Source organism: Enhydra lutris, unplaced genomic scaffold, assembly GCF_002288905.1.
Source record: "Enhydra lutris kenyoni isolate GAN:26980312 unplaced genomic scaffold, ASM228890v2 scaffoldscaffold63, whole genome shotgun sequence".
In the NCBI taxonomy this organism is placed as follows: Eukaryota; Metazoa; Chordata; class Mammalia; order Carnivora; family Mustelidae; genus Enhydra; species Enhydra lutris.
Window position 1 is genome coordinate 3,509,117 of NW_019154147.1, and position 9,373 is coordinate 3,518,489.

The window sequence follows — 9,373 nt, forward strand, 5'->3', positions numbered from 1 at the left end:
CAGAAATAAGCTAAAAAGAATATGATTAATTTTAGTGAGGTTTATGTAAAATAATAGCATCATAAAATAAAATTTCAGATCTTCCAAAACTAAGAAACAGAGAGAATACTAATATTATACATGTGCAATTAAAAAAAATAATCCTGCAGCACAGGGATGCATTGGTGGATATTAAGCCAAACTGCAATTAGCACTTAGGGGTCATTAATGCATCTTTTCCCAAGACATGAGATCTTTGAATCCTCCAAGGACTGTTGTACTTCCTTTCTCATCAAATCATGTAGAGTCATTATTTTCTTCCAGCTATGGCTTCTCTCCACTCTCATTCATATGATCGCTAAATAGTTCTTCTAGGTTGACAGCTATGATGCCCTTCCTAATCTCAAAGAACATGCCCCTCACCCATTTATAGCCTCTCTTTCCTGAATCACTTCCTGAAGATGACTAACCTCTCACAGACTTTGCATTATAATATCCAACAAGACACTCTTCCCTTGACCCTTTGCCACAGGTCTAGCATTATCATTTATACATCATTTTTCAACCATACTGAGTCAAAAAATGCTTTCCAAAATACAGATGGCATAAATAGAGGCCACAGAGGAAACTACACAAATTGTAGACACGTTTATCTCAAGAAAGCATGGTAGAAGGCTCATTAACCAAGAACATTTGCAGTATAAGGCACTAACATCTATTTGCGGTGTATTCGGCAAAGAATCCAACACAGCAGGTTTCATTGACACAGAAGCTAAAGAAGCATCTTGAGCACAGAAATATATATTTTAACAGCATGTTGTGGCCCAGAAAGGGCAAGACTGAAAGCAGGGTGATGGCAACACTTCAAAAAATAATGGAAACCTGAATCAAGTCAATGGCAGCAGGAATGTAGAGAAAGGCATGATGGCTGGTTGAATATGAAGAGTAAGGCAGAAGTTTTCATCAATAACTCCCAAGATTATTCTTCAGTTTCTTCCACATATTAGTTTAGTAAATCTTTATTAAATGAATGAGTGAATGAGTGAGTGGTTTGTTTAGAATCATATTTAGTGCTATTCAAAGGGGGTGTGTCTACAGATAAGATGTCAAATTATAGTTTGTTGTTGATCCATAACAAGATAGGGAGTTCATGCCAGAAGGTAAGTTAGTTAGGTCATGAATTATATTCTTTAATTCAGCAGATACTTTTACTGTTTCTATGAAGGATACATTGATTTACATTCTCTCATAACCTCTTAATTTCATTAGGAACTAGCACTTTAAAAAGTATATGATTCTAGATACTAATTAACAGGCAACTAAATGTGAATCATCTGGGAATCCAGAGGTGGTAATACCTTCTGATGATGTCTGTGGGATCAGTGCTGAACAAAGAAGCTCTTAGTGCCAAGGAGGGGTCTAGAACAGACCTGGAGATTACTGTGATTTTTCTGAGGAATGATTATTTGACTGATATATGGGCATACTTGCAAAAGAGTTCTTGCCTTGAGCTCAGGGAAATGGCTATGCCAATATGTCTGTGACCTATGACTGGATTAATAACTATAGTAATTGCCCAAAAAAAGGTAAATTGGACCCTAATCTAATGGTTATTTAAAATATCTCACTTCCTGAGCTGCAAGTATCAAACAATTATATATAAAAAATTGGTTTGACCATCTGCAGAACTTTTCTTGGTGGTTTGTGAATACGAAATGGATTTCAGAAATTCATCATCCAATGAGTATGCTTCCAGTGGCATGTATTAAAAAATCCTAAACCAAACTGGTTCCCCCAAAGAAGGAACTTTCTTGCTCACATAAACGAAAGTCTGGAGGTGAGCTAGCCTTGAGCCTTGACTTAATACAATGACTCTAGCCCCATACCCCTGCATTGCTCTAGGTTCTTCTCTCCTCCATGGGGACTTCACCCTAAGATTGGCAGAAAACTAATTACAACCATTCTGACCTTACACCCTTACTCTTTCCATGGTTCGCTCTGAAATGAGGGCAAGTTTTTTCCAGAAGTGTCCCTCCCTCAAATCTCCCTTCATGTCCCATTTGTCCAAACTGGAGTATGTACAAATTCTTGGACCAATCCCTCTAGCTGAGGAAATGACACGCCTATTTAAGTCTGGCATCCAAAACAGACACTAGCTTGGGAGTAAGGCTTTACTGTGATTTTCTTAGACTAATTAGAGCTCATCCTTCTAGTTGAGGTCAGTGCCCCAAACCTCCTGCTTGCTGTGAAATGGATGACTCAACCCCTACATCCAATACAAGGTCCAACACAAACTTCATTTAAGGAATCGAAAAACTACAGTGTAAACTAATAAAGACAAACAGTAATTTAGAATGTTATAACATGAAGAATGTCACAAGGGATGTTTTTGATAATAAATATTTCCAAAAGAAAAATAGTGCCTAAAGAGAACTGGGAGAGTGTCAGTGTGTCTAAGTGACCAAAGAAAATTATGTTGTGATTCTAGAAGATGGATTCCAGTAATTTAGGCAGAAATAACCATAGGGCAAAGAAGGATTAACTCCAAGTTATATTAGCCTGAGGAGACTTCCCTTGGGCAAAACCTAATCTCTTTGCTGTAAATTCTATGCTCACCAAGCAACCTTCTGAATTATTATTTGTCCTTCTGAGTGGTTGACCCCCACAGAAAGGGAGTACCTGCTGAAGAAATGCTCCTGACTTAAAAAATCAGTTTTAATTCCCATGGTAAGTGGGCACTATGGCTTATAAATCATTCTCTTTTGTATTTTGTTAGAGAGTTCTATCCTGCAAAGCTTGATCACACCGCCAAAATAGTAAAAGTGAGATCTCAGAAAGGAAAAGCTGAGGCTCAGACCCAGGACTACAATGTCTCCATCAAGGTATAATTCTGACTAGGCCTGGCCTGAATCTGCCACTAACATCTCCCTTACATGAGAACTATAAAATATCTGAGCAGCACAACAGAAAATCCGCCAAGCAGTCCACTGTCCTTTAATTGAACAGAGGGCTCTGAGAGAGGGACTTAAGTGTAGGGGTTATGAGTCAAGTCTTTAGAATAAGTGAGATTTGGGGATACCTTTTGGCTCCTCCTACCAACTGTGTGAACTTGAGCAAGTCATTCAACCTCCAAGACCCAGTAGCCCCAGTTATGAAATGGTGAATATTTCAGAGTTGTTATAATGATTAAAGGAGATAAAGTTCACAGAGGGCCTAGTGCAAAATTAATGGGTTTTTCTGTTGTTGCTTTCTTAGTATTGTGGCCCTTGTGTCAATATTATGTCCTCTGGGTTTGACTAAAAGATATATGCTAACCTTGCTCAATACAGTGCTCTACAGTAAGAGTTCAGAGAATGTGGTGGAGTGACCCAACTGGAGAAAATGGGAGAGAAATGTAATCTGAGACACCAATGTAATTTGTAACATCACATCTTGATCCAGATGAAATCAGTGTGAAGCTCCAGCATGGGTAAAGTCTGATTGTTGTCTGCTTCCTAATCAACTGGTATTAAAGTATCTATCTTATTTAGTTCTGAATTGTTTTTAAAAAGAAATTAGAAAACACCACAGAACATTAATTTATAAGAAGAAAAAGTCTGGAGCCTGTGTTATATGAGGAATAAAGAAATTGAGTATATCTAATCTTGAAATAAGAAACCAGGAGAGAAAAAGTGAGAAATGTCAGCCTTCCTCAAATATTTAAAGGACTGTCATGTAGAACAGGGAATAGAGAAAGTCTGTGTACTTTTTACTTGTCTGTCTTCCCCCTTAGACTAACAAATTTAAGAGAAGAGAATGCATTTCATCCATCACTGTATTCCCAGAAATTGGCTTGGTTCTGGCAACATAAGTACTCAAGAAGTACTTGTTGATTGAATAAGAAGATGGATGGAGGGATGATGAGATGAATGGGTGATGGGATGGAGAGAGGGGCAGATGGAAAGATATTATTTAAAATATTATGTTAATGTCAGAATGAACATCAGAGATGAGAAAGCCGAAGTTCTAAAATAGTAAAAGATTTTCTCAAGGTCAGTCAGCAAATTTCTGTGAATGCTGACTACACCACAGCACCCTTGATATCTAGTTCTGTATTCTTCCTTCTACGTTTTCTGTCAACTTCCTTTCATTCAAATCTGGTAGAACTGAGAGTATCATGATGAAAATATAATCCTAATGTAGGACTCTCTTATGGGCTGAGTTGCACACCCCCAATTTCATATGTGTATACCCTAACCCCCACTACCTCAGAATGCAATAGCATTTTGAGATAGGACTTTAAAGAGGTAATTAATTTAAAGGGAGGTCACAGGGCTGGCTAAATCCAATATGACTGATGTCCTCATATAAGAAAATTAGGAAACAGATACGTACAGAGGTAAGGCCATGTGGAGACAAGAGGGACTGGGTAAAAGGGGTGAAGGTGGTCCAAGATACAAATGTCCACTTATAAGATAAAATAAGTTCTGGAGATATAATGTATCTCCAGCATGGTGACCACAGTTAATAAATTATATATTTGTAAACTGCTAAGAGAATAATCTTTAAAGTCCTCATTATAAGAAAAAAATTGTAACCTTGTAAAGTGAGGGAGGTTGACTAAACTTATTGTGGTGATCATTTATCAATATACACAGGTATCTAATCACTATGTTATATACCTAAAACTAATACAATGAGTCATGTCGATCATATCTCAATAAAACCAGAAGAAAAAAGAAATAATTTTGTCACATACATATCTGTAATTATCTCTTCCTGCATGTCACCACCTTTCTAAATGCATGCACATAATAAGCAATCATCAAGCAATCATGATAAATCTCTTAAAAATAAATAAATAGATGATTGATGATTTTACTCCATTCTAGAGCCATCAGACTCTAAGGATGATAAATTTTTTTAAATATGCACAAGCTTTTTTAGGCCTTCAGTAAAGTTACTGTAATTTTTTGCCCCCTAATAAAAATTGAAATTTGAATTACAAGACATAAATGAGACCTCTATAAATTCATCTTCAGCATCTACCAATTTGATTCATAGATTTTTTTTTTTAAATGAGAGAGGTCCACAGAAGAAACAACCATGTTGACTCATTTATCTTGGATTTCTAGACTCCAGAACTGTGAAGAAATAAGTTATGGCAACCATAGAAAACTCAGAGCCCTTTCCTCATATAATGCATGTTCAATCTATTTAATTCAGCAGTTTTGTATTATAGCACTAAAGAAGCTTCTTTGATTTGCATATAGAGGCCTATAGCAACTGTTGCCATGGACATTATAGACACTTTGGTATGTCCTCATTACAACACTGCATCTCTGTCACTTCAGTCTCAAAATAATCCCTATAACATTAAGATACTTAGGACATCAAGGCTTAGACTGATTTAGTGACCTATTCATAGACACTAAACTAGTATGTAGTATCATAGCCAAACTATGGAAAGAGCCCAGAAGTCCATCGACAGATAAATGGATAAAGAAGATGTGGTATATATATATATATATATATGCATGCAATGGAATATTAGCCATCAAAAAGAATGAAATGTTGCTATTTGCAACAACATGGATGAAACTAGAGGATATTATGCTAAGCAAAATAAGTCAGTTAGAGAAAGACAAATATCACGTGATTTCACTCATATGCAGAATTTAAGAAACAAAACAGAGGATCTTAGAGGAAGGGCAGGAAAAATAAGATAAAAACAGAGGGGAAGGCAAACATAAGAAACTCTTAACTATAGGCAACAAACTGAGGATTGCTGGAGGGAAGGTGGGATGGGGTAATAGGGTGATGGACATTAAGGAGGGCACTTGATGTAATGAGCACTGGGTATTATATGCAACTGATGAATCACTAAATTCTACCCCTGAAACTAATAATATATTATATATTACCTAAATTGCATTAAAATAAAAAATAAAAACTATTATGTGTAAAGACACACAATTCAAAGGCAAGTCTTCTGAACCCCTCATTCTAAGAATAGTGGCAAATGTTTATCAAGTGCATACTATGTTCCAACTTTATGTTATGTACTTTATATCCATTATCTTATTTAGTCCCTATAACAAACACATGGGCTAAGTGCTACCATCAATCTCTGTTTTGTAGATAAGGGAACAGAGAATTCTACAGGTTAAGTAAGTTTCCTATGATCATATATATATCACTGGTAAGCTCAAGCTTTGACTCCAAGCCACCTCCCTTCAGAGCTTGCATATTTAACCACTGTACCTTACCACCTCTAATTCCTAACAGTCTTCTCTTCCTGTACCTCCTTCACATGTCAGCCTGGCATAATGCTTGCTCTCTCCAGCAAATGCTCCAGCTGTTGCTAAAATATCCATCCTCCATGCCCCCCACTTTGCAGAGCAGGTGCACAGAGCCCACCTCTGGAGTAAGGAACTCTCTGCCTTCTAAATGCAGTGGGTGACCTGGGGCTTGGCATTTGATGTCATGACTGACAGTCTCCAATTGAACCATTTTAGAGCAGGAGGGGTTTGATGCTACTGTATTTTTTCAATCTAAGCATTCAGTGGCTTTCCTCCTTGATTTGGGATCACAGCCAATGTAAAAACTGAAATCCTTTCTGACAACATTTGCTGAATTGCCACAGTGTATTAGTCCAGATCCCCGTGGACTGCCTTTCTCTTTGTGCCAGCTTGTCACCGTAGAAGCAGCAAGGAGAGTGACCTAGTGCTTTTAGTCTAGACATATAGTCATCGGAGGACCTCAGGTCTCTGGGCAAATTTACAAGCTTTTGAGACAAGGGCTTGTCTGATAACAAAATCAACACCTGATAAATGACACCCTAAAGATAGAGATCTCTGCAATGAAATGTAGAACTGACAGTCTTCTTAGCATGTCATACTATTTCACCCCATTTGCTTTTGTTTGGTTTGATGATGTCAACCTCATATCCAGAGCCCTCTTTCCAAATGATGTAGATTGTCCTCTTTGGTTCCAGAAGTGCTCTCACAGGGCCTCCCTCCAAACAGAGAAAAGGTGTGTTCCCTTCCTCCATTCATCCACTGCCTTTGGAGCTACAGCTGATCTATCAGCAACCCCTGGAAGGTTGGTAGGAAAATCCTGCAGCTCTCACCACCAAGACCCACCATACTCAGAACAAACATGCCTAGGAAGAGGCCTGCAAAAGGAACTGACAGACAAATATGGATCTTTGTTTATGAGATCTCTATGTCCAGATTTCCATTCAGGGCCAAAGAGGGCTGCTACAAACAGGAAAGGGACAGAGTAGGGCATGAACGCTGAGTTTAGTAAATGGCTTTAATAAATACCTACCAAAATAAGCAAGCTGAAGCTAAATTAAGGTCAAGAATACTTTTCTCTGTTTCTCTGTCTCTGTCTCGGTGTCTCTCACATGTGCATGTGCGCGCGCGCGTGCGCGCACACACACACGCCTCTGAAACTACCCGTTTTATTTATGGAGTTCCTGGAATGCCGGATGATGTGGCAAGGTGTGAATTCCTTATAAAATGCAAGCAGCCTGGGCAAGAAACAGTTGCAGACCATTCCAACCAGTCACTCTGGCTACACTGCAAGCCCGGGCTCGAGAACTAAAAATCTATCTCAGATAATTGACATTTATTTGATTGAAACAGCAGGGTGCCCTCCATCACCATGGGAGGAGACCATATGGAAGAACAGAGCGAGTGGAGATAATGTTTGTCTACTGAGTGTGCCAATGTGTTTAGAGATTATTCACAGGGCTCTGGGGATTCCAGTATGATAATGTTTCAGCCAAATTAGAATCAGATTAATTGCTCTAATCTAATGGAAAGACAATGTTTATCAAATTATTGCTCTTTTCACCACATGATATTGCAGTGTCATTATTCTTTGGATTTAAGAAAGGAAATGAAAAGACTCTTGTAACACATCTGTTCAAGAGTTATATGATAGTGCTTTTCCCACTACACACAGGACTGAAATGCAGTTGGCAATTCTGTGAAGTAACCAATAAATTAAAGTAAAAGATCTGTAGTGGATAAATCTGCTGGAGTCCTATGATATCAGTTCATATTTTCATAAGACAATCTAAAGTCAATTAGCTTTTTCCAGATTTGAGAGATTTTGTTCTTCATATTATGTAGGGAGTGTTTTCCTCTATAAATGGGGAAGTACTTTTTTGAAAAACCCTAAGTGGTACTTACAACAAAATTCTAACACTCCTTTCCAAAATACCAAAATCAGCTCAATTTCTCTACACCCATAGAGGAAATGGGGCTCTATGGATGTGGAGGAGAGGGTGCAATCATCTGTGGCCTTAAGTCACAAAGGACCATCAACTCCTCAGCACTAAAGGGCTTGTCCATCTTATCGCTCCACTATGGCCCATCATTTGCATCCCTGGGAATTCTCAGAGGCTACAAACATCAACCAAGAGTCACTTTAGAGAGGTACAAAGAGTCACACATGAACCAGGGGCTTCAAAGAAAGGTACTGGTGATCAGCCGGTGCTTCCCAACACCTACTAGGCTGCACGCCCAGCTCCAACAGGGAATTTGGGAGGAGTTACAGAAGGATTTTTCTGCCATCCACATCTCCATAGGGGACTTTGTTGGTCCCTGCAGAGCAGAGAGGAAGGATCAAGTGGCACGATTTGTATGTTCACTCTTCTGTGTACACTGATTATTTCAAAATAATAGCAGCACAAAGCCCTCAAGTGTTCAGGAAGGCTGTGGGGAGGTAACTGTCAGGATTCTGCTGGGCCACATGCCAGGTCAAATCCATTGCCTTTTCTTTTAGAGCTAGTGTCTTTTGCAGAAGGATCTTAGCAAGTGGGACCAGATAGAACAAAAGATGGAAATTATTTTCTTTATCATTAATTCTACATTATATACTTCTAGTAAGATAATTCTAATATTATACTTCTAATAAGATATTTCTAATAAGTTAAGAAATCTTAACTTCACCTCCCTTTTGTGGTTGGCTCATCATACTTAATGATTACAAAACATTGTATCATTAAGTTTGAGGTCCTTTTAGTTATCTATCTCCCTCCCCAAAATAGTTTGTTATATTCTCCAATTCAAAATGACATAGTCACAAAATGATATAATCACAAGGGCTGAACAAAGATTCAGGTCCAGATTTTAATTTATACCATGGTTAACTTCTCAGTTGTTCCTTAAAGACATTCCTAGAACTTGAAAATTTTTTTTAAAAAGCATGATTAGACTATCGTTACTGAGTTGGTCTCAACAATATCTCAAATGTCATTATAGACCACATTTGCGGGGTGTCGAGACAAGGTTAGGCATATGTGAATAGAGTCAATTGCTCTCTGACCTGTCCAAGCTCAAATCTTTTCTTTTTTTTTTTTTTTTTTTTTAAGATTTTATTTATTTACCCGACAGACAGA